The 27,240-nt window shown below is 40.6% G+C and overlaps 1 long non-coding RNA gene across 2 annotated transcripts; it reads right to left on the reverse strand.

The window, feature by feature from the left end:
* Positions 1 to 800: 800 nt before the first annotated feature.
* Positions 801 to 21,023, reverse strand: LOC128908802 (uncharacterized). 2 transcript variants are annotated; one of them, XR_008466108.1, is made up of 8 exons: positions 16,438 to 21,023; positions 15,898 to 16,220; positions 12,928 to 13,088; positions 12,248 to 12,372; positions 10,724 to 10,845; positions 9,106 to 9,250; positions 1,658 to 1,831; positions 801 to 890 (listed from the first exon to the last, which is right to left on the reverse strand). It is a non-coding gene; the product is annotated as an uncharacterized LOC128908802 (long non-coding RNA). The 2 variants fall into 2 exon arrangements; XR_008466107.1 differs by having other exon boundaries at positions 853 to 890; positions 1,616 to 1,831.
* Between the last annotated feature and the right edge of the window lie 6,217 nt (positions 21,024 to 27,240).

Raw genomic sequence — 27,240 nt, forward strand, 5'->3', positions numbered from 1 at the left:
TATATCAAAAAAAATGGAATAACCCACGTTCTTTGCATTTGTAACAGAAGAGAAGGAAAAAGGACAATTTCATTAAAAGTCCAGCCTCCGTAAAGAGAATGTTAAATAGTTTCATACCCAAAATCCAAACTGCTTTGAATGCAAGTGCTGCTTTGCCCTTAACCGAAATGAAATTTCGCAAATCCGGCTATACATAGAGAAAGAAAATGAAAGACAAAATATTTACTCATGGACTCAATAGTGTCCTTTTTAAAAGGGAGGGGGTTAACTATTGATTTTTTAACAATACATATTTAGCATATTTCACATGATCCATTACATTCCTTAGAACCATTAAGATGCAGTTTACATGATTTATTCAGAATAAGGTCCACTTTTAGCTATATTTAAGTCTCCTATTTGTTATTTAACATGTGTTTAATGTTTTCTGTCCCTGCTGTGCACAGCTGCAAGCTGCTATTTTTTGGCAATTTTTGTGACTGTGAAGTGATTTGTGTCTTTGAATCTCACCTTTCTATTCTACGGCCTGCTGTTTTGATTTTTTTCTAAACTTTAAGAAATAAGTTGCAGTGCATTATGACCTTTACTTCACTTCGTGGAAGTAAACAAGAAGTCTAAAGGCCTATAAAAAAAATCATGGCAGGTATCCTTATGGGGCAGATACAAGGACACATATGCAATTGATTTAGCATTTTGTGACACTGTAATTCAAAGCAGTTTACGAAAAACCTTCTAAAAATCCAGTAATGACATAGGAACTAGTAATTGAGTGCTGGCAAACACTTCACTCACCACTTACAGTCTAGGCATATAAATCCTCCATGGCAGCGAATCTTCCATATTGTACGACTTCATTAAGATTATTTCAGCTGGTTTCAATTAGAGGAAATCTGACCGGAAAATAAGTTGTTATTATTGTACAATATATTTAAAATATCCTATTTATTTTTACAGTCATAAAGCAAACAGAGCATGATGTTGAAGTGCAACAGATAGATACAAAAACGATTGCGGGGACTTTTGTGGCAAAAGAATGGGTATGGTATAAGGATCCTGGTGTTCCAATTGGCTTCCTGGATATAAAACTTTAGAAAAGCAATAATAATAGATGATGGCAAAGCACGACAGCTGTGCCAGTGTCGTTGGTTTGGGTTGGTTTTTCTTTTTGGCATTAGGTGGGACTTTCCAAAACACGGGTATGAGCAGAAGTTTGCTGAAATGCAATGAACTCATCTCCAGTCACAGTATCTCTGTGCCGGTGTGACAAACCCCATGCCCCACACAGGGGACCCACGTACCTGCATGCTACAGTCACTCCTGGACCTGAAGCCTTTGCTGACCTCAGTGTGTCATACTGCACCTCGGCAGTCCTGGAGACAGTGCCGGACCCGAGCCCCAGCCAGCCCCAATCCCAGCCAGCCCCAAGCCCAGCCATCCCCAAGCCCAGCCAGCCCCGACCCTGACCAGCCCCAATCCCAGCCAGCCCCGATCCCAGCCAGCCCCGATCCCCTGCAGCGTTCCCCACGGAGCAGCTGCTCATGATGGGAGCCCCAGTGGCCACATATCAGCGTGGCAATAAGAGGCACCACAAAGGACTGAACGACCTGATATTCACCCCTACGTCCCAAAGTCCTTCAGCTTGAGGAGGCATGCTTACAGACACAGCAGCACGGCTACCTAGTCTGCTTATGGCTTTTCATCCCAAGGTTGGCAGCCGTGCCGCCCTGGAGGAGCTCAGCCTGCAGCAGTCAGCACAGACTCCCTCGCCTCTTCATCCGCTGTTTTTCCTTTGGCCACCTCTTGATTTCGAGGAAATGAATCAGTATCTCTCCTGCAAATTAGAATCTACGTATAATTCATGGGCAATGAATGTGCAATGTTCATATAATGATCTAAAAAGGCAGTTAGCAGTGCATAATGCATATGCTGGTACATATTCCTCTTTTTATGTGGAGTAAAATGGGAGTGCTTTGTGGTGTGCTGAAATCTCAGAGATGCGTGCCGGTGAGTCACTCTCTTTTTTTTGGAAGGTTCATATTCCACATCACCAGTAAATATAAGGACAGTGAAACACTATTGGGTGTACTGGGGACATTTGTTGTCGCTCTTTATGATATCTCTGGATAATTTCAATGTCTATCAAACTGCTACTTTAATTGATAGGAAAGCATTTCCCCCTAACAATTTTAAGCAAATATAGTAGGTAAAAATGTCTGTGTCAATTTGAATACATTTACCTGTAAGTGGCAAACTTAGTAACTTCATTTATCTGATTTTAATGAAAATGGAAAATGCACTGCTATATGACTTTAAAAAAAAAAAAGTAAAATATACCGGTTATTACTGTTTGATATATGTTCCCCATCCTTTTATAGGATCTATAAGAGAAAGCCATGTTGAAACAGTTTAATGCAATGCCTTTAACTTATCTAAACCACATTCAACTGACTGCACTGGGAAAATTGAATCTTTTCCTCACAATCTTAGTGACATGAAAAATATATAATACAGTAAATGATTAATGCAGTTATAAACTATACCTGAGATAAGATTTAAGTATTCATATTTCTATCATGTTAATACAACACGATAAACCCATGAAGCAAACTTGACCATAGCATTTGTTATTCTGTCCAGTGTTCAATTATTCTTTGTCCAAATACAATTTAGGAGCTTGCTAGAATACATTCTCCGGGTACGAAGCATTATGTGCTACAGCGAGATAATCAAAGCAGTGGTCAGCAACTGTAGACCTCGATCCAGTATACTCAGAGCTGCAAAATAAAAGGGAGCCCAGAGTATAACCACATGTAGGTTTTTATTTTGGTTGCCCAACGTATGCCGTTTATACGCAAAAGCATTCTTTTTCTTTGCTTTCCTAACATTTCACTCAAAGCTTGATATTTTCAGGTAACCTAAATTGATGTAATCACAGATGTGCTTAGCAAGTACCAAAGCAATTTCAAACCACGTTTCTTTAATAACCAACCTCTTCTTCTAATTTGTGCAGTAAGGGTTGAATTCTGCCTGTAGGAAACACACGTATACAACTCCGAATGATACCAAAAGAAAAACTGAGCCCACAGTGATGACCACTTTGATGTTTTGATGGGCATTTTATTACAAGGATCTTGTGCCTCCATGTAAATAATAACCAATTGTAGTGTAGACAGGCAGTGTGCCTAGAAGGGAAAGCACAAAGCTGGGAGACAGGATGGGAAAGCTGGGGATCTGTCTCAGCCAGTATCCTTGCAGCAGGTTACTTGAGGTCTCAACTTTCTCTTTTGCAAAATGAGCATAAAACTTCATTTTCAAAGGTGCATTTATACCCTTGAATAAAAGGTGAGATGATAAATTTGAAATTAGATCAGATATAATAAATAAAGTGATGTAGGTATTCTACAAGTTTAACCCAGCTTTGTGCAAGGGGCTGGAGTAGATGACATCTAGAGGTGCCATCCAACCTAAATTATGGTACGATTCAATGACTGCAGCCCTTGGCCGCATTGCTTTTAAAGTACCTGCCACCCCGAGCCCTGTTCCCACAGCTCCATCCCACACCCTCTGTGTACACGGACCCCCCAGATGAATGTCATGCTGTGGTGACCCACTTTAACCAGCGTGTAGGTTGGAGTCTCCTCAGGGCCCGCTGAAAACTCCCTACATCTCTCTGAAAGGTTGGTGGTTTCCGAGCTGAATTGGTGGTAAAAGCTAGAGGTTCCTTTAAGAGTTACTCAGGAAATAATGCTGAAGATGGTCAGGATTTAATAATGAAAAAAAAATATTTTTTTTTGTCAACACGTTCATAGAGAAATTAAATTGCCAAGAGTTTTTCTGTTTTATTTGCCCCCCAACTCAGCTGTCAGCTGAAAGGCTTTTGATGAAAACATATTTTTGAAATGAGCATAGAAGCCAGCTGGGACGGCCAGGCAAGGCCCTTTGCTAAGCTAATCTGTCACTGACTAAGGTTTGGATGGGCAAGCATTCAGGATGATCTGAGGTTTGCCTAGCTTTCAGAACGGCAGGTAAGCTTAATAGCCGTATTTTAAATAATACTGCTAAACTATATCACATTGCAGCTATGCCCTGTAATCAAAAGGGAAAAAAACCCAAGGAGCTGACAGAATTAGAATAGAATACAATACACCTCTCTGGATGGAGTTATTTTATTTTCCCAAAAGGAGCCACAAGCTCTTCTTTAATTAAATAGGCCTTAAGAACACAAACAGCATCAAAAATGATAAGCAGAAATGAAATACTTCCCAGTACTTGTTTAAAATTTGAGTAAGCTGTAATAATTCTTTATTTCCATGACACTAATTTTATGGGCTCGTTCACTTTCTATTTGATCAAGAACTTCTGCATATAATAGTTACCAGCATCTCAAACAAGAAATCATGTATTATTGTATATATACACCAGGATACTTACTGTTGTAGTGGTAATACTAGTAACGGGACACTTTTACTTAAGAATAAAAAAGCTGACACAATTGGGCAGCCCTAGCAGATAGACACCATTATTGCTCTGATAAAACTCTGTGCAATATGCAGCTGTTTAATTAGGTATTGGCATAAGCATTTGCCTCTATAAGCACTGATAGTAACTCCATTTGCATTTCTCTGTAGGTACTTTCATGTATATATGTAAATCTGACCTGCAATAAATATTTAATTTCTTTCAAGCTTTCCTGATTTACTTTCATGCCTGTTGCAAAACTTCCAGAAACACAAATGGTTTCCTTTCATGAGCAAGATACATCAAGTGTCTTCCTTTTTGTAGCACATTTACATTTTTCAGGTTGCCTAGGTTGGTTTGTGCTACTCTTAGTGATGCAAACTTGAATAGAGACTTAATGTCCTCACAGCAATCTTACAACAATTTCAAAACATGCCTATGGTAATCCTATTATCACACAAGCTTGCAATGACAAAATGATCTCAGTGCAAGTCTGCAGTGACCCTCTGGAAGGCAATACCATTATAATGTGAGATTATACAGGTAAAATGAATTCAGTGAAAACACACACTGTGTTTGAATTGCAGTGTGGAGCCCTGACGAAATGATAAAATCAAGTTCACCTTTATGCTACATTATGTTTATGTTACATGCAAGGATAAGATGGGAGGAGCTGTGCTCAAAAAACATGTAGCAAGAGTGGTGTAAAATACAAAGGGGTTCAAGTAGGCGCAGAATGAAAGTCCAAGCAGTTTGCAGAAAAGAGCTCAACAGATTTGTTCACTTGTTGTCATTCTAGGAGGGGGGCAGTGGTAATCCTGATACGCCGGAAGCTGCCCAGCAGGCCAGGTACCCACCCGGCGATGGAGCCCAACGCCTCTGCTCCGCTACCCAGGCGTGTCACCTCCCCGTCTCTGGCCACCCAAGGCACCTTCCTCAGCACCTGTGAAGAGCCCTTATCCTAAGCCATTTTAAGCCTTCCAACAACAACACATTAATGATTACTGTTTATCATGCCTTTTGACACTCGAAAGGGCAATGCAAAATCAGCACTGAATTCATTAATTTATTAATTAAAAGAGAGGAGAGGAATATATTAGCAGCCTCTAGAAATGGTCATGCAGAAGTGCACCCTCCATACAAGTCTCTGGCCCTCACCTCCTCCTGCACGAGCAGAACAGAGCCAAAGGTTGGGGCCCCATTCAGTGACTTCGGTCAAGGATGCAGGGATCTTTCCGCATGGAAACAGAGATGCTTCTCTACCCCAACTTATATTTTTATCCAGCTTAACACTGCTATCATGACACCACCGGCACACAGTAAATTAACAGGGGGATGCGGTCGCTGCTGACGGAAAAGGAGATTTTGCTGGGCTGGCTGGCAACACGAAAGGGTGAGGAGAGCCTCCAGCCTTCGCAGTGCCGGCGCCCCTGGAGAGCCACTCCAGCTTCGAAGGGCTCTTTGTCAGATGTGTAGGAAACACAAGTGTACGGTGCAATATTTTGGCCAGCGATGGGTGGAATCAGTCTCACCCAGCATTAAATATGTAAAGTCAGGTATCTAGCCTACACTAGTCGCTAAACTACATTTTTTTTTATAATCTTTAGAGACTATAAATCCAACTCATTTGACCAATGCTAAGACTCTGTCTTAGCACAAACCGCCCTGTTTCACTCCGCTGACTTTAAAGGGTAACTAGCTCAGACTTAATTGTCTAACTTTTAGACATCAAAGTCAAGGAAGATGAATATTATCTACCCACTATTCCAGGGATGTCAAAATGAAATGAGCAAAAAATAAGGAGAGACTAGTCAAACTATTTCCCTTTTTGATAATTAGGAACTGTAAGATGTTTACTTACAGAATATGCTTTTCAGAAGTAACTTAAATAGATCTGTGAAGCTGACAACTATTGCAGATGTTTTGTATCTACATCTGTAGGGATTTCATAACACTTATTAAAAACCTTCACACATCTAGCTTGGGAAAGCCCTTCTGGATGAAAAGGTGGTTTCCAGGGACAGCCTGCTCGCTTTAAACTTTTCTAATACTTTTTGCGTTGGAAAGTATGATATTTCTGCTTTGAACTTCAGCTGTCTATGTAGTCTTGAAGTAAACAGAGAGGGAGAGTCCATAAACCTTAATAGCAGAGTAGAGAATGGTCTCGTATCGGTGGTGTCATACGTGGGGTGAGCCATTGCAAGTCCCCCACAGTCTGTTTTACAGGTAACGGTTGTCTGAGAGACTCCAGGAGAGTTCCCTGTGTGTCATTAGCCCCTCTGAAGGGAAGATGGATTGGAGGTATTTTAAGGAGCGTGGCTCAAGACATGACAGATTCAAGTTTGTAAACACCAGGCCAAACAAAGTCCCAGTTCCTCACATCCCAGTGATTTTCCCAGCCAACCAACACACAGCAATAAGAGAAAATCAAGGAAAGCTTTCCTATGTTATTGCTTTTACAAGTGTCTCAAAGTGATTGACAGCGTTCATATTCTCATTATGGCATCTGCAGATAATGAGGTATCTAGGCACAGGAATATCCACTGCTTGAGCATGCCAGGAATATTATCACTGACGTTTGAGCAAAAACATTGCAATTCCACACAATACCTCTACATCTTAGAAACGTCAAAACACAGCCAGATGCTGGAGCCATGGCAGCTGAAATCACATGGGTTAGCTGGTATCTCTTGAAAGAATTATTATAGATGTAAGGTACCTATTTAGCCAGTCAGGATTGTGGGTTGTAATTCTGCAGATAAGAGCAGCCTCCCCCCTGAATTTAAAGACTCTCTCCCCTTTCTCCTTTTGAAATCTTCATAATTTTCTGTAAACAAGGCTCAAGAACTGTCTCAAGTGCTGTGAGGAAGAACTTTCTGAGCTATATGGCAGTCAAACCAAACTTGCTTTGAGGGAAGGCTGCGGAAAACGTGCAGTCTCAGACAGCTGAGATGGTTCTGTGACTGATGGCTCAGGTCTAACTCTGCCACCGACCTACTGGAGTGTGACCTTTGGAATGTTACTTTGCCACAGCGATGCTCGCCTGCCACTGGTGCACATCGTCTAGTTAGCTGTCAGCCTCCGAGCCAAGTGTCCTTCACCCTGAGTCTGAGATGGAAGGGGGGGGGCGGGGGGCAGACCGGCAGGTACTAACCACACGGGACTGTGGCTGGACCGCAGGAGGTGGCTACAGGTTCAACTTCTAAATACAATAAGGTAATGAACAGTGTTTGAAATCTGGAAAATAGGCACAGAAACTCCTTTAAAATTCTGTTACTGGGGGGCATGGAGGTCATCTGTAGGAAAAGCTGCCTGCTGGGGACATCTGCTGGGTCCCAGGCACAGGGGCACTGAGTGAGCAAGCTGCTCTACTCTCCACCAGTGAAAACGCTCTGAATACATGAGAGGTTTACACTGAATTATCAATGGAGCAATGCTGGAAATGCATGTCTTCTTCCTTCCCTTCCTCCCTCCCTTCGCAGTAGAGATGAAGAGGGCACTGCCAACACCAACTCCTCCCTTTCCCCTTGCATTGTCCAAAATGCTGATGCTGGGACGTGTGCCTTTATCAACTTTACCTTCCCCATTACTAACGAGCATTTTATTGCCTTGGCAGGATTTCCAAATCTTTTTCTTGTATTTCAACACAGGTCCGGAATGGGTGGCCTTAGGATAGGAAGCAAGCACTGCGTTTCCTTAAGAGGAACAGGTGTCTTCAGCCTGAAAGCAAGCAAACAGGCCTTCACACATAGAACACAAAGAAAGGATGTCTCCACGTGTCTTTGTAATGTCTTTGGGCATTACAACTGCTTTTTTTCCCCCCACCATTCTTCCACTGTTTGACCCTTGTCCCAGCTAAAAGCACAAGGCATGTTAGGTGCAAACTAATATTCTCAGTCCTGCTGCTGCAATAGCCAGTGATCCACAACAGCCTTGTAGTCATACAGCCTGCGTGGGGATGCCTCTGAGCAAACACAGGGAGATTTGCAGAAGGCCTTCATTCAAAACCAGACAGAGTATGCGTAGGGTCAACATACAGCATTCATTGTTATGCCTTCCTTCTAAAGAAATTGTTTCTCCAGCTGGATGTCAAAACTTCAGTCAAATGCCCTGTGGAGATGAAGTGCTTTAAAAAAATCACCGTGGCTAAAAAGATAGTAAAAGAGCTAAGACTGATCACTATCCCTTGGCATCACCCATAAGCTAAATTGCAGCAGGTGTACTGAAATGAAAATGTACACCAGTACATTAGAGTTTGTACTCATTTAAAAGATTTCTTATGAAAAAAAAATCGGTATTAAAAACTCTAAACCTTTCTTAGATATCAATACAAAAAAATCTCACGGCAATAGGTTATTAAATCCACGTCATATTGCATTCTAAGTTATTTTTGTGCCAAAAATCTGAAAAATTACCAAGTGTCCAAATGAAAACTACAGAAAGATTTATAATATTTGGGAAATAAATGCAATGTGCTCAGACAGGTCAGACAATGGCCTGAGATGTAATAGTTTGCTAAATACTAAATAAACCCTCTTTAATCATGACAATTTGAAGGTCATGTGGTTAGGACACCTTGTGAAATGTGAGAAGTTTCAGTTCAATGTGTTGCTCCAGCACAGCCTCCAAGTGCGACTCTGGTCATACCGTTTACCCTCCATTTCCAATCTGCAGACTGGAAACGTGACTCCCTTCACACTCTCTTGGCCCGGCTGCTCTAATGAGGCAGCGGCTGCGCTCCCTCCACACATAGCACGGCTGATCCTGATGTTGGTGAGGTCTCCATTTCCAGCTGCAATGCAGAAAATAACTAATAAAATGAGGGAGTAGTTTTTTTCAGAATTACAGGAGAATTCAGTCAAACAAATACCAGAAGCATGAATCAATTAAATTTCTAGCACCAGTCTGGAAATGTACTATACTTCTGTTAAAATTGGTCTACCTTATGAAAATAATAAATCCTACATTTTCATGAGGGTTTTTTTTTTTTTCCTTCCTCCATGTGCTTAGAGATTTCTTAGTATGCTTTGTCACCAAGCGCCACACCAAATGTTGAGCCCTTTCTTCAGGTTGCAGATAAAAGGGAAGAAAATAATGATGTCTCATAATGACAGCTGTCGGAGGGATTTGTGGGAATCAAAAAGCTTTCCGGAAAACCCAGCATACAAAATGCTTGACCCAGTTGTCATTACTTCTGCCTGGCCTGGCCAAGCTCGTACACCAGGAGCCTACTCCTGCGCTGGCTGATGCGGAGGCAGCGTGGGACAGGCGGTGAGAGACAGAGCAGGGCAGCTGCAAATGAAAATCACCCTGGGGAGGGTTACAACTAGATAAAGTTTTCGACAATAAGATTCCAGAGACTGCTGACTGGAGAAAAGCTCAATATTTTAGTCTCAGTACAAATTTGCTTCAATCTTATACAACTCCCATGCAGCAGCATCCACAGCTGCATGCTGTAAACAACAAACAAATCTATTTCCATCAGCCCTGCTGATGCTATGAGAAAAGTGCCTGAGCATAAGACATGCACAGATGTAGAGTCTCACCTGAGCCTAGCGCTGCCCTCCATTTGGCCCCTCTAACTTAATATCGTTGTTACAAAGCTATTGGTCTCCTGGTAGCGAGCTGGCTCAATGCAGAGCCTCTTCTTCCAGCTAATCTGACAACTCCGATCCAAGAAGCATCAAGGGCCCAATTAAGAAGACACATCTTATCAAGGAGCTTATTTTGCATAACAGAATACAAATGACGAATAAAAATTTAATGTTTAATAACTTAGTACAAAGAGGGCTGTTGATATAGAATGCCTGGAATTTTTATGGCGGCTGTCAGACTTGTGATAAAACTGTTATATAGGAACACTTGGCAAAAAACAGCGTAGAATTTTTCAGTAATGGTGTGTGCATGATATTGCATTAATTCTTGATAGGAAAGTAACTGTAAGCCTGGGAATCAGCCAGTTTGAGTTTCACTGTAAGATGATTTTTTTTTTTGAAGGACATCTAAATACATTTTAATGAAGAGTTAGCTGAAAGGATAGTTGGTACTTCATAAATGCATTTGTGTGTTTGCTGAAGTCCAGAAATTATAGGCAAATGATCATAATCCCTCTGGGTTCAGAATAACTTTGTCAAATTCAGTGATGTGGCTGCAGTTCGCTGTAACCATCACTAATGGATAGTAGGGAGTATGCTTAAAGAGGAAGGAGAGGTTATCTATAAGGCTTTGCCCTTGCTGGAAAGGGGCATTTCTTCGATTTACTTACTCTGTATGGAACAGTTGAACACGGATGTAGCTCTTTTCTGACTTTGAAGATCATAATCTGGAGGAAAGCTTGGCTTGCCTTTGTTCTTACAATTGCAATTTATATATTAGAAGTCCTTCATGCTAATAAAAAAAAAAAAATTATTTTTGTGCTTTAAGTTCTGATACAAAATCAGTACTTCAAACAGCAGGTATGCATTCTATTATCAAAGAATTATTGCAGGCTCTGTAACTAGCATGTTCTGTAAATATGTCAATACCAATCAGGAAAAAAAAAGTGTTCAGATTTTCTTTTAATCATTTTCACAAAGCTGATGCTCTTTCACAGGTTTAGAATGCTCGCATCATACTCTGATGAATTTGCCATATATCTTTAGCATTTTTGTAAAAAAAAATAAATCTAAATAAGTGTAGAAATTAAGTCATTTTTACCAGTACGCTTAAAATAAAGTGTCCATTAAATAATGCTAAACTAATGCTGAATTAGAGTGGAACTCTTTTAGAAGTACATATCACATCCACATGAATACTAAATGAATTTCTTATTCATTCGATTCTATTGTATTAGTGTTATTGCAATGAATACTAAATGAATTCCTAATGATTGGATACTTAAAATAAAGTGTTACCCCTTTACAATAGTCATCAAACTTTAAGGACAAATTGAGATTAAAAAAAATTATGTACTGTTGGGAAAAAAAAAGGTTGAACTGTATAGTTCAGACTATTGAAAAGTATAATTTATCTGATGATGCTAATATTCAGATGCAGTCTTACATTAGAATTAACACTACAGGAGTGGACCCTTATACAGAGGATTTGTTGCAGAAATAAAATCTATCGGTAACAGTTTCATTGTTCCATCATTATGAACTCATTTGGTATTCACTGTAATAGCACTGATCATAATGAATTTGTTTGATATTCATGTGGCTCTCACATGCATTAACATAGGCTTTCTGTTGTAATTCAACATCCAACAAGCATTAGTTAATGCAGACTTTGGATTAGGCATGGACCAGTATTCTGCAACTGGAGTTTCCTTTCAGTTTACGCGCAGTTAAAGGACATTTTTATCTGTCTAATTCCTGGCTCTTTTTTTTCTCTGATACATTGTTTTTAAGCTGGAAAGCCTCCTAAAAGATCCCACATTGCCTTTTCATACGAACATAGGTGTGTGCCATCTTATATCTCAGGCAGCAAGCCAGAATACCAGAATTTTATCACCCAGGCACATTACCTCATTATCCCCTTGGCAATAGTGGCTTTGGCACAGCTTGGAGCTGGCAGGGTACTAAGGGAGCAAGAAATCCTGACTCCCGGTATTAAATGGATTTTGTCGCTTTAGGTTCGGAAATGCCAATACTTCCTGAGTATTGGATAATATTTATTTGGCAAAATGAACTCCTGCCCTCGCAGTATCTTCCTCAGAGGAAATAACTCCATGGCAAAAAAGCAGGGTAAATCTTTGGAAAGTTTTCATAACGGAGGGAACTCAGCCAGGTTTTCAGCAGGTTTGACTCACTTGAAATTTTTGGAGTATTCCTCAGTCGAAGCTTGACTAATGCAGGCTCTGGTGTGATTCAGCCTCAGTCAGGGTGTTAGACTGCGTTTCTCCATTGTGCCTCATGGTAATTATTCCTATTATATCTTCAAGAGATTATAGATGAGCGATAGATGAACTGCAATAACTATTAACAAGAATTATAGCAATTTTTATGCATAAGTGTTCAAAACACCAGGGGCCATGCACTCAGGTAATACACATGGATTTAGATCACGTAATCAATTCGATTGCAGTAATTGGTAACATGAAATTATGGAGTCAGGTGATCTGCTGATGCTATCAGCACTGCTGCTGCAACCCAAAGTGTTTTCAAAATACTGTCTCCATTTCATTTCAGTCTCTCACAAAGGAGGTTTTCCTTTGGTTTTTCCTGATGGCTTTACGCAAAAAATTTCTTCCTCCCACACAACCCCACTTTCCCCCATCCTTCTCCCCACAACAGCCTCCAACTAAAAGACTGGATTTTATCCCTCCTTGGTACATGGAGCTCCTCTTTGAGGGGCTGGAGGTGTGAGGAGACCAGGAGGGCTCCAGAATAGACCCACTGGCTCCCAGAAAGCTGGCAGGAGAGCTACAAATCCTTCTCAGAAATATCCTGTAAGGCTGACCTTGGGACTTGGGGAAGGTCAGGTTCCCACCTGCTCTCTTTGGGAAGCGGAGGTGGGTCTGCAACAGGCTCCTCACTCCACTCTCCTTTTTGGCAGGACATCGGCAGAGCCCGGTCCAACCCAGAGATGGAGCAGCTGTTTGGGATGGCTGTACCAGATGCCCAAAATGGTCAGGCTCAGTAGAACTGAAACTGAGAGCACAATTAGGAAAATACATGCATTAAATACAGTGATGGATGCTCAACGCCTGGTAGCAGAACACAGCCCTCTCCTGCTGGGGAACCGCTATGCGAGGGTGGAGGCAGCACCGAAGTTGACCCCAGGAGACGACCAGGATGGGTCACAGGGAGAGAGAAGGAGCTGCCTGACAGCAGCCCTCCACCAGGTGGGAAAGACTAGAATTATAAGGAAGACCTGCCTTGGGTGAGTAATTGGAGACCGTCTCTTTACTTCAAAAAGTCATGGTCTAGTTGAACCATGCAGCAGTGCCCACAACGACGGACTGCTCTGACCAGTAATGGCTGTGAGGGGTCCTCTTCCCTTATGATTTAGCTTCCCTTTTGACTTGCAGGCAAGGCAAAATTTGTCAGAGCTCCTGGAAGCCCTAATAGATGTAAACACTGTTTAATTAATATGATTTATGATATAATTGCACCACTGTGCTTGAGCCTTTAAAGGAGTTCCATTTCCAATGTTTCTTCCTAAAAGGGATTTCAGGTAAAACTTTGTGAGGGGAGGCAGTGCTGCCCTGGGGGGTGCAAGACGTGTCTGCAAACGATACACCAACCTCCATGTCACCCATCTAACGACAGACTCATTCACCATTTAAGCAAAGATATTTAAGTGTATTATTATTCCTCTTTTACCTACAAATGTTTTATATAGAGAAATTTGAGGCTCAGCTGTACTAGAAAATGCACTTTTGTTTTGTTCTGTTTAGGACAGAGGACTGTCTCACAGGACTATGGAAAACATGTCTTTTTCTTTTCTTTCATTTTATTTGCCTCACTGAAAAAATATCTGGTTTAGTTCTTTCTGAGCCAAGACTAAAGATGATAATTTTTTTCCTGAGCTTCTAAGGAAAACATATTTTATATTTTTTTAGTATAAAGTATGCTTATAATTAGCTGATATACGTGAATTAATGTCTTGTGGTATAGAAGCACACAGAAAGGATGTAAGTAACCAGCTACTTTATACCATATATCACGACCAAGCACAAAGTTTGGCTGCATTTAATGGAAAAAAATGGTGGGGAGCGTTGCCCGGCCACTGCAGAATACCTGTGATAATGTACTTGCATCACTTCACAGTTAAACTAAAGCAAACGTATGTCATTGCTGTGTGTGCCGTAACACCTGGGCACAATAGAATGAATTCATGGACTGTGCACCCATAAATCTTCATTTCCTAGTTTTGTGGGTTTGTCAGGCCTTTAAAGTTATTTAACACGCTTTTTGCAGTGATAGATAGGTACTGAGAGTGTTATAAATACTAACTTGTGTCTGAAAGTTAGGCTGTGAAGCTATCACCCAGGCTTATGGTGTCTGTGGTTTTATATCCAGCTAACAAGTCACTTTCATGAGTCGGGACATCATCTGGAGTCTATGAATGTGTAAGAACCAACAGTTACTGTATGTATGTTAGGTGCTGTTTGATTCATATATACAACATTTCTTCCAGAAAAAAAAGCATAGTAAGAGTGTTCCTTGCTTTAGTTTTAAAAATAAAGACCGTAGACCTTGCTAGTGTCTGGCCTATCAGGAATTCATAATGAAAACGAATGTTCATTTTTTCTTTAAAAGTGTCTCAAGCTAAATGATACTGACGCTTTCAATTTTTAACATCATAATCAATAAAGGCTGCTTATGCACACTTTGCAAAACCATCAGTTTAGAAGTTTGAAAAAAAAATCTGCATATGGCTGCAGCTTGCTGACTGCAAAGCTCTAGCACTAAATCTTCTGAGTTAAAGTTTTACTGGTGTGTTATGAGTAAAAATGCCTTGTCAGCCATCTGCCAGTTTTTCTCCTAACATCCATATTTTCAACCCTTGCTAAACATTGGGAGCATTTGGCCACAAGAGGCCAGCTCTACAATTAAACAGCCGAGTTCTGCAGCAGAAGCAAGGGCATGTCAAAATAGAACTGTCTGTTATTAATTTTAAAAGTCCATAAAGGAAAGCTATGACCCTGTCAGGGTGATGGACTGGCAGTTAAATGTATTATAAACTGTTAACTCTCAGAGACACAAAAGAAAAGGAAAAGAAAAACAATGCAGCAGTGTCAAAAGCTTCAATAAATGCTAATCATGGCAGATTAATCAGCCTCTAATTCCACTGATCCAAAAAGGTTAGAGAGTCAATTGTGTAAAATTAGCTCTTTCTCATGTGTCCCTTTGCATTTGGAGAATCTGTCTGTTCATTTGCATCTTTTGCCAATGTTTACGAAGAATTCAGTTCATTAGCTCTTAAACATAAAATCAGACACTGGAAGGGGGATTCATTGCCTTTTCCTGCTTAAAGTAGTACTTAAAGCAAATAGCATTGCTACAGTGTACATTTATAGATTCTATCAAGCAGCATTAATTACTGTATGTCTCATATCTAGAAACCTTCTTTTCATAGGAAAGTTTTCATGTGAAGTGTTCTATTTAGTGTTGTAAGGAGGGCTTTTTTGATGGGTTAAGATAAAATGTTTAATCACAAGACTGAAATGAGACAAATGGCAAACCGGAGCTGCTAGACCTTAGTAGAGTACATACTACAAAGAGCTCCCAGAAGTATGCGCACTATCTGCTTTGGGAAATACCTGCTTTAACCTGCATTTGAAAATCCTGCAACTTGCCAAAGAGAATGGCAGTTCAAATGAATGACTATGCAGAACACAAGAAAGCCTGAGGAAGGATTGTTTAATGGCAAATAAAGCGGGAGATGAGAAGACGTATTAGCTGGCGCTGTCTGAAGTGTACGTAACTGAACTCAGGACCAGACAGGACTCACCTGCTTTCCTTACAAAGCCGGCGTTCAGACAGGATTCATTCATCATGCGATGACGTTTGACTGCTGGACTGAGTGTTGAGGTCTCACACCGCTATGACTCAAGTTACTTGGGGAGTGCCTTAGAGCTAAGAAATGCAAGAATGGAGACCCTGATTTCATAATATACCTCCAAGCTTTAGCAACCATGGCTTCCCTTTTTAGAGAAATGCGGTGGTCAGCTGAGGGGAACCTCAAAGGAATACATCCATACACATGGTCTCCTAATGCTCAGTTTGCCTGGACTGCCTCCACTAGGATGAAATTTGTGACTGATTTCTCATTCCCTGGAGAAAATAAAAAATATTTTAAAAAAAGATGTTTCTTCCCCACACCAAACAGATCATGTGATTTAACAGAAATCCAGGAATTTACCACCCATTTGCTCCCCCACACTTCCTGGAAGCACACTCACATTGAGGTCTCTGCCAGAACCCTACCTGAAAGCCATTTCCCCAGACACAGATAGGAGGATGTAGGAGGTCTGTTCATCTCCCAGCTTACCTCCTTTTTGGGCTGGCCTCCCTGGGCGGGTCAGAGCTTCCTCCTCAGTGAAGCACCCAGGGAAGGTCTCCATGTCACCTGCACAAAGAAGAGAAGCAGCAAAAGGCTATTTCTACCACCTTTCCACAGGGACTGGTCCCTGACCGTGAAATCCTGCAGCAACTGAGGATCGACACCAATCTCTCTGCAGTAAGTGCAAGGCGTTGCCTTTGGCTTGGCCCTCGCTGACATAAACACATAGCAATGTACCTATATATTATTAAAAAGTTTCAAAGCAAAACACTCTCTCAACAGATGCATTGGGGAAGAGGATAAAAGAACAAACAGGAGCCAGATGTTTGCCCCATTCCTTCATGAACTACTGAAGGGAGCTGAGCTGCACAGGATACGAGTCTCTGCAGAGACTGGAGCTACGCGAGGTGCTGTGGGGTATCGCTGCCCCACACTGTCACAGGGACACATGCATATCAAGCATCTCTCTCGCCTTGAATGGCACTGCTTTGTCTCATCTCACAAAAAACTTGGCGGGGTTTTCAGGGTTCAGCCCATTTTCTCTGGATTGTGGCAAGTCTTGGGGCATTTATTCTGTAGAGAAATAGGGTAAAGTATCCGTATGAAGAATCACACCACCATGGGCGGGGGTGGGACTGCTTCCATTAGATGCCCTAGTTTGTTTAAGGATAATTTGGATATTTGTATACCATGTTTCAGTGCACAATGTAAGTGTGCCTTTTGGTCAAAGGCTCTTTACTGGGGCTTTGTATGTTTGCTCCCTGTTGAAATGCCATATTTGCTCAAGAAATACTCTTTATTTGAGGTAAGTTTTATTTCTGGACACACTCAATCCAAAACATGAAATTAAAACTTAGTGAGAGGGACCTTTATGGGAAGAGAAAATATAGTTACATATGTTTGATATACATGGCTCTAATTTTAAAAAATGACCCATGACGAATCTAGCTTAAAATATGAAAATATAATATTAAGTTTAAAAGATAATTCTGAGGCGGTAAAACAGAAAAACACAAAAATTATTTTAAAAGGAATATAAAGTAAGTATATATGGCACAGTGCAATGAATGGACTGTCAGCAGTATTTCTTTGCGTGTGTATCTTTTGTATTGCAGTGAACTGTGCAACAGCAAGATTTGAATATTCTGAATCTGCCATCTCCCTCTTCTGTCAATCAGATCCTTCCAATTTTGAACATGCCAGGATGAACTATGTTGACTTCTTTGGCACAAAAAGTGAATCCAGTGAAATTCATATATTCAATGGTTTCATGAAAATGAGAAAAGTCTGTCTATTTGCTAGAACAGCTTTGGGCTAGTTTTGAATGGCTGCATTTCATCTCTGCATTTTCCCTCCCCACAACTGTTATGATTTGAAAAGTGCCCAAGGCCAGGGGCTTGTAGGCCCAAGTCCACTGAAATTAATTGTAATTGGGAAAAAAAGGCCTTTTGCCTAAGCCAGTCATATTATACTTTCCCATCTGACCACTTCTTTTCCATTGATGGATATAGTTTACTCTACCAAATCATTTCTTTTTTTGCAAGTGAAGCTAATTTAATTCCACCCGAAAATATATCAGACAGCTTCTGGCACCTATTCCTGTCTCAGAAGCACTCTAAATGCTCAGGTCTACATAAAGTTCTGCAGCATACAATTGCTCTTGGTTCTGCAAAGTTTTTGCTTTAATAATAGCAACAGACAAGTTAAAATCCTTCTCTTTTGGACTGAACAGAGTGTATATTTTCCTGCTGTAGGTGTGCCACCACCTCCTGCTCCTGCACTGAAGTAGGGCTGTACACAGGTTGTAGAGGGCAGAAGACTTCTGCAATTCTAGCCGTTTTTGCTGGCATTCTGCCATCTGAAGTTGTCATGAGGCCAACCAAAGCAAGATGGAGTTACCCCTGCACAATTGCATGTTCACACTCTAAATCTAAGCTTCCCAAAAGTTTTCTGATGTCTGGATTAACAAGGGGAGTATTTGTCCTGTTAAGAACCAGCAAAGCTCAGCTCCACTTTTCAAAAGGACTAACGCTGAGTTCAGATTTGTTAAGATCCCCCAGCTAAATGCACCCTCACAGATGCTTCATCCTTCCCAATGCTGTAAAGCAGATTATCCTGGTAACAGTAAGACATTGATTTGATAAGCGTAGAGCTAGGAGAAACTTTTTGAACTGGTGTAGTTGAGGATGGCAATAAGACTTGAAATTTCTAGTTTCAGTCACTGATTGGTTTTTCGTCTGTCAAGATGATTTTTAAAGTCTTAAGACCTTGTTTGAATTTAGATTGAAGTGGGGTCATGTCCAGTCGATATCTGAACAGAGTACGTCCAAAAAATACTCGGGTGCTGCAGGAAGCGGGGAGAGTGATTCAAGAGGTCTCATGTTTCTTTTATGGGCCAATATGACCAAGCATGGTATGAAAGGAGGAACTTCAATGCTAACAGAGTAGGCCTTCAGATAAGATGTAAACCAGAGTTCCTGGCCGTTTTCTCTGTGCATCAGCCTTCTGGACACTTTCCAGATCCTCGCTGCCTACCTACGCTTTCAACTGCCTAACCTAGTGTTTATTTCCTGCCCAAAACTGTTCAGTAGCATTGCTGTTCACTATTAAAAGAGTAGCTGCATGTTAGTGGTGGATGAAGAGAGCTTCTACCTCTCAATGAATGTTATTAGACTGACTTAATTAAAATCTATAAATACACTTTAAGCCCAAGAACATCTTTTAAGAGGCAGGGATGCAGGGGAAAGGGATGAAGGGAACAACCTGAGTGACAGCTGCTGGAAACATTTCGTTAACCAGACACGGGTTCTGATCTCCTTTACTATGTACCTTGATCATTTGCTTACATGATACAAAGCGGCTGCAAATCATTATTAAAATGGTAGCATTTGTGCCCAGTTTGCATTGGCCAATGTGATGGATCAAGGTCAGGCTAACTAGCATCAGAGCCCTGTCACAGGCAGTGGCTGTTACCCTGCCCTTTCCAACAGGCAATAATCCCACCCAACGCAACTGCGACCATCTCCTCTTCCCTCTCCAGCACACATACAAGCAGATTGATAAGCAGATTAATAACTGAAAGAGGCTCAGATCTAAATCTGTATGCAGATATTGTCCCTGGACCCTATTTCCAAACCAAATCTTGCCTGGAAATATCAGACTCTATTTCAAATTTGGCAGTTAGGCACACTCTAGTTTAAATTAGAGGCTTAATCTTAGATTTCCCATGTTTCTCTCTCCTTATCTAGTGCAAAATACAGCAAGAAGAGAAGGAAAACTCCCAGAAACCCTTCTCTTTGCACAGATGAGGAACAGCAAATCATAAGTAGGTTCTTTGAATGCTCAAGTATATGATTATATATTTCACTGTCAACTAAAACCACAGGAATAGGAAAATATTACTGTGAAAATACTGCCTGTAATGAGAGGACTTGGTTGTCACATTTGGTAAGACATAATTTATCTTTTATCTGATATTAGTGAATAATATCACTTTGCCATTCACTGCAGTGTGCTTCCCTTAGAAATCCAAACAAACTTTCCTTAAGATTAAACCCTAGGTAAAGAAAGCTATCTTTTCTGGATGTCATAAGCTTCCAGTAATAGATGGAATGCCCTCTGAGTTTCACTGTTTTTTCTTTCCCCAAATCTGCAAAATTCTTAGAAAAATGTCGCTACTTCATTACATCCCAATGAAGCTATGTTGACTTATGCTAGCAAAAGACCTAGTTCATCTGTTTTCTGTTGTTTCATTACCTTCCCACCTTTCTGAAAGGGCTAGTTCTTTGTCTGGGTTATTTGTCCCCTAGCTAGAAGGTGCTGTCTTATAAAGAGGGTTGTGTTTTTACATCAAACTCAGTTCTGGATGATTTCTTTCTTTGTCTGCAGCCATAACATCCTCTTGTTCACACAGAAATAAAAAACCACAAAGGGTATGGATTATGCGATGCATTTCCTGTAACATTTAATAATCACAGTAAAACACTGACATATATTGCTGTCTACTTACAAATCTCTATTTTCTGTAGAAATTACAGCTTATTGTTTAAGTCACCTGAATAACCTGCTTTATAGATGTGAACAACGTAATAAAACAACTCATCCTGACTAGATGAATAACCTCTAATGAACTTAACACACGAGGTCCAGATTCTGCTCAACGTTTCACTAACATCAGTCTCAAATAATACACCCTTATTTACAAATGGCGTAAAATGAGTCATGAACCATTCTCCTAAACTGACTAAACCTAGATGTTCACAAATGCCCTCGCAGTGAGCCATACTTCCCAGGTTTTGTCCCAGGGACAGTTTCTCCCCATTCACCGTCAGCAGGCTGACTCTCCTTTCCCAAGCACGCACGCTTTCATTCCCTCCCATCTAAAGCCAGAAAACATCACTGCAGCAATTGCAGCAATTGTTTTCCTGGGAAAGAAGCATTTGGGAAGTATTTAATGTATTTCTAACTGTCTTCCAGCGTACATCAGCAGCTGGAAGTCAGGTACAGACCCAGAGCAAAGGGTTTAGCCTGTGTTTCTGTACTTCATGTCTTTTTCCACTGACTTTTAGTGGGAAAACTGCACTCCCATGAATGCTGAGTTATCCTCTTGTAACCAGAACACATGGGACACAGTCCTGCACAGAAGGCCTTGATCCTTTTCCTTGGTCTTGGCCCATGATTTATTTAAACAGGACTAACTGGGCGTTCCACACTTTAAGAACCACGGACAAGTAGAAGCTGACAAGTACTTGACAAGCCTGGTTTGGGTAGGTACTGGTTAAGTCTCTGTTCCTGTCACTGGGGAGGATGTTTGAATTACCTGATTGGAAAATAAAGGCATTAAAAAAAAAAAAAAAAGGTACTTTTCCTTTCCTCTGTTTCTTTTAGAAACAAAACAAAACAAGGAAACCTGAACATTTGACAATCTACAGATATCTTTTTATAAAACAAATAATAAAAATGAAGCTTTTTAGCTTTGTGAAGATTATTACCAAGAAACTCCAACAATGCTGAGCAGTTATGTATTTGTTGGAAACCTGTGTTCCTATTATAAAAGCTCTTCCCACAGAAGCCTTTAAATTAAAATTATTTTTGAAGCTTAGCCTAGAACATCAAAAACAAATCAGAGTTCAAGTGCACAGTATGATTCCCATTGGGAAAAGGGATTCATTTACAGATGCTGGGCGATTTTTGTGACAGTAGGAAAGACATTTATTTTCACAGAAGAAGAGAGGTCCAATTCTAAGGCATGGCCTATTTGTATCTGGCTGTGGGTTACTCATTGAAAAATTATTGATCTTCCCTGAGATTAAGTCAAAAGTTATTTTTGTTTTCACAACTTCATGTATTCTCAGCAGAGCCTAAGCGCTGCTCTGAATTGTGCTGCGTCGTGTTCTGTTGGTACATCGACTGGGTTTGTCTGAGTGGGGGCAGGTTATCCCGCGCGTAGTGTGAAAGGTTGTACAGCATCCCATGCGGCCGAGCATGATCAAAGGCTTCCTCTCGATTTCAGCATGGGAGCCTAAACAATGAACTTAAACCAGCGCAAGAGAAACAGCAGAGCAGTTTAAGGCTACACTTCAGTTTCCTTTTCACGTATTGCAATTAACAAATAATGGCAAGCTGCCCACTTGGAAAGGTAGCACATTCATATATTTTTAATAGCTACAAGCTTTGTTGTTAATATTGTTATTATTATTATTATTATTACATTTTCTCTTAAGCTTTTTATTAGCTCAGTGATAACTTTCAAAGATTACTTTGATTCCTTTAATAGCTCCTTCCAAAAAAAAAAATCTAGCTAATCTAGTAATTCCCCAGTTTCCTCCAAATACACATTGAAACTATAAAGTGTTTCTAAATATCCTGAGAATTCTCTAAATAGATTTTGTAAAATTCCCGTAACCTTTCACTAACCACCAAGCCCTTATTATCTAAAGAGGCTTCCAGGGAGGTGTTTGTAGGTAATTACCCAAGAATTAATCATAGGATTAACATAAAAGGCAAAATACAATAAATAATCAAGTTCTTACATACGCAAATCATTGTGAGGTATGTTACCAATTTTCATAGAGGGGCCACTGTCAGAAATGCAATTTCATCTATCCAATTAGCAGGTTTTGCTGCATTATAAATCTGTCACTGCTTTCTTTGCACCAAACAGCTGCTTATGCAAGTAACTGTGTGAAACTCTATTAAAAACCACAGGTCTGTATGAAGGGGGTTTAGAAAAAATAAATTCCCGATAAAGCTGCATTAAGTCTACTTGGTCTGGAAGGCTGTGGCCAAGAAGCAGTTAAAATTATTAGGAAGGGAATTCCATCGTGCTATTAATGTCCTGCAATTCAGCTGTGACTGTGTTCTGTTCACTTGGTTTTCCTCTTCAAGTGCTGTTCTGTTTTTAAAGCTGCTTTGAAGGAATGCTCTCCAGTGGACTGCCGCCTGTCACTGCTCCCTGTCATGTGTCCGATAATTAAAATCTGACTGATTTACTGACTGGCATCAACCATCACAGCTCAAGAGTTAGAAGATGTTCATCCTTCCCAAGGCTAAATTTACTTGGTGAAAAGGGGCCGCTTGCTTCCAGCCTGAGCTGTCATTCAGCTGCCGTGGAAACCATAAAGATAGCTAACAGAGCCCCAGCCAGCAGTCTTTAGTTTATTTTATTCTAATATTTATTGCCACCCAGAAAATGAACATAATACAGACAAGTTAGTGAGAGCACTGCACTAGTGATTTGTGAGGCTGGTGTGGAGTGAGAGCAAAACAGTCCTGCAGTATTAAAATAAAATAGAACAGCGGTGTTTCCCAAAAGCATGGCAGGGCTGTAGCTGTGTTTATTTTAACCCTAATGGGGTGCAATTTATTATTACATTTTAAGTAGATGCACTCTTGTAGAAGGGTGGTTGGGGTTTTTTTTCCTTTTTTTTCTAAGTACACACTGCTCAGGAAGTACGAAAAAAAAAGGAAAGGAAAGGAAAGGAATATCATGTCATCCTGTGTGAATGATCTAGCAGTATTAATGGAGCCTCCAGGATCTATTGAAAGCAGCAACTTCAATAGCTCAGGGTCATGATATCAGTACTTGTGATGGAACAAGCTATTTACAAAAGATTTAAACTCTGGGGAAGACGCCTCCTCCAGGCTCTCTGGCTTATTCTCCTTACCCTTTAGGGTCACATCCTGCTCATCTGGCTCCTTCTAGTTTTTCTGTTATCTCAGGTTGGATGTGACAGTTGCCAGCAATCTTTAGCTCTGACCCTCCACGACGCAGCGTCACCCCAACCCAGAGCACAGCAGAGCAGGACCGTTCCCCAGTTTCCAACCTAGATTTTTTTTAGCGCACTGCTCTCGTTTTTTTCTGTTCCCTCAGCTACAGTATTTGTCATTTTCTCCACATAAATAAAGCAAACCTTAAATATATACTGTCTGGTAAGAAACTCAAATACCTTTCCAGCATGAGCAAGATTAATCACACATAATATTTACAGTACTAAACAAAACAATTATAACATCATATATACTCAGTTGAACAAACACACTGACAGTTCTTTTTGAAACCATACAGTAAAAATCAAATGAAAATCCATATCAGAGTAAAGGAACTTATCTTCAATTTGTATTCCTCTTAAGCCATTTTTGAGACCAAAATTCAGATGCAGACGCCTTCTCCAGAAGTCATCAAGGCCTGATTTACCACTGTCTTTCTGCTGTAGTGATACAGCTGGAGGGACAAGCAGCGCACTAGAAGCAAAGGCAAGTAAAATTACAAAGAGGCATTAAAGGAAAGCCAGGTTTGCTCACTTACCTCTATAACCCTTGGGTTTTTTGCTCCTGCAATTATCATACACACGAAGAGACAAAGTCTTGAGTGTGCTCTGACACAACCCCTATTTTTGAAAAGGTGGACCATAGTCTGGCTTTTAGAGGGCTCACAGTATGCCTAGGATAAAGAGGAGACGTGAGCCTTGTCTACCAAAGAGTTAACAAGCTGAGGGCTCAGCCCTGCAAATAATTTCTTACTTGAGCCTTAGTCATGCAAAAAGTCATATTGACCTTAATGGCTCTACTCATATACTTAAGATTCATGCCAATAAGTGTCTGCAGGGTCAGGTTCTTAAAATCAGGCACCAAAACGTGTCCATAAGCTCCCCTTAGAGAGAGTCTGTATAAAACAATACTCTTAATTGTAAAGTATCCCAATCAGATGTCCTGGATAAACTAAACTACCATTGAGGAAGATAATAATGTAACGTTTTCTGTACGAACATGCAGAATGATTTCTGTGCATGCTCAAAGACACTCCTTTGCTGGGGGTGCAGCTGGGCAAGGACAATGCGGAAATGTCCAGTACCTGCCTATGCAGAAGAGCCATAGCACAAACACAAATTTTTATTAACCACCCAAGCGCTGACACATCCCTGGCCTCCATACAGGTTTTCTTCTGATCAGCCATAGATCTGATGTGCTGTAACAGACTGTAAAAGGAATTCAAAATTACCCATAACCAACAACTTCATCATTCACTCTCAAAAGTATTTCATCTTCCCTTGTCTCCTTGCTTTCAGGAATTTCTCTCAACCTGATATTTCTTAATCGGAGCTTATTTTTTACAGGTCATCAATTTGATTTCTCAGTCTCTTAGTGCTTGGTATTCTCATTTGGAACAGCAATCAGTTGTGCCCATCGATCTTTAGCATCTTATATTCAATTTTCATGCAGCTGTTTACAGCATGGAGCAAAAAACTTTCTGGCAAATGGAAGTTTAACGGCAAATCTCAGGTAACTTTTTTTAAAAAACAATGGTTTATAAAAGGAAAAGACGTATTAAAAAATTAAACTCAACAAGCCACAAAAATAACAAAACTATGGAAACATCTGAGAACAGTAAAACTGTCTGCCATCTTGGAGTACCCACAGGACCAAATTTTTTCCCAGTTAGTTCAGAGATCACTGTAGACTCAGAACATAAGCTGTGGTTAGATCACTCTTATTTTAGCAAGTATAACTATAAGTGATGGTATTTGGACATAAACTTCTGTAGCTTTTCCAGCTACACTAGCGGTCCTCATGACCTGCTGTGGTAGTGGATTTCAGAGGCTGGGGACATGCTGGGTGAAGAAAGATATCCTCTCATTTGTTCTAAATGTACCTGCCATTAATTTTAGTGAACGACAGGTTGTTGCTATGTTAGGGCTTAACATGAAAAGGAAGAACTGATCGGTTTTCACTACATACTCACAGCGTTAAATACCTCAAGTCAAGTTTCTTTGCATTTTTCTTCTTTCCAAATGCCCTTTTTCCTGAAATCACTAATACAGGAGGATGAAAATTGGTTTCTAGTATGATTAATGCTGAGCAAAATTTTCAGCTCAATACTAGACAAAGATCACCTGGTTTTGATATAATGCCTCTTTCCCTTTTATTTTCACTCCCTCTCTCCCCCTTCCTTCTCTGGGGATGCACAAAGCATTTCAACCAGTCTTGCTCCAGCTCCGGACCCCTCACCCTGTGTTCCTGAAACACCACCTCCACACTGAAGTGATTCCAGGAGTTGCTGCTCTCTACCTTTTCACCTCTAAGTATCCTCTGAAAAGGAAAGACTTTTTCACTCTTTCTTCCAAAGTGTTTGGCAAGTTGGATGACCCCATTCATACCTTCAATGTCATTCTGATCGCAAGGGGATGACAGAGTTTTTCAGCAAACATGAAATGTGATGTTCTCCCAGTCAATACGGTTTTCAAGGGAGCTTTTTGCAAGTTCACCTGAGTTTATTAAAAACCAGGACAAGAAAAATGGTTTCACCCCTGCCTTAGTCTAAGGTCCAACTTTAATATAAACAAAGTTGGGAAACTGCTTGGACTTTATATGGGAGGAGAGCAAGAAAACATGGTCATGGCAAAGTATGGTCTTTTCATAGGGCACTCTCAGGCCCCAGCCGCTGGCAGCACCTAGCAAACAACCAGGGCTGGTCTTGTCCCTGCCCTCTCCCTGCCCATCCCCATGGGGAGGCAGACCTCTGCCCCTGCAAAGCCACCTGGCGTCAGAGACTGGAGCCACATAGGGCCTAGTTACAGGCACCAGGAGGCACTGACAACCCAGAACTCACGAAGACAGAAGCGAGCAAATTCCCTCACTTCATCAAACAGTTCAAAATTTGAGGTTTTCCAAAATCATTTTGAAACTTCTAAGATTTTTCACAAGCTTTGAAATCTGAGCGAGCCAGCTTTGGAAGATGGGAAGTGTGGCAAAGCAATTTCCTTCACTCACTAAAACCATAGGAACGCAAAGAGGAAAATATTGCCCTCCTACCATTTCACTGATATCCCACAGTACTGTTATTCTTCTGGCTGCTGCCATCAGGCCTGGCTCTACACTTCCATAGTCATGCCAACACACACCTGAAATGGCCTTCATCTTGCATGTACTGAGGGGTACAGCATACTAACTGTGCCTTAATCTTTCTCCTTTACTGCTGTATAAATTAAATTAATTTAATGAGAAACTGTGACAAGGTAATAATCAATAAAAGTCACTATCAGAAGGAAAGATTTTTAAATGCCTGATTTGAGCAAAGCACCTAAACAGTTTTAAAATGTGACCCATAATGTGTTTCACCCCAAAGGATATAAGCAGGATATTGAAGATTATTCACATATAGGAAATATTCAATTCATCATCCAAATGCACCCACTTCTGCAGTGAAATATAGCAGATATTTAACAGCACCCGGCAATTCGATACGCATTGAAAGGTGGGGTGTGGAGAAAAAATAGAACAGTATCCAGATGA

Source organism: Rissa tridactyla, chromosome 4, assembly GCF_028500815.1.
Source record: "Rissa tridactyla isolate bRisTri1 chromosome 4, bRisTri1.patW.cur.20221130, whole genome shotgun sequence".
NCBI lineage: Eukaryota > Metazoa > Chordata > Aves > Charadriiformes > Laridae > Rissa > Rissa tridactyla.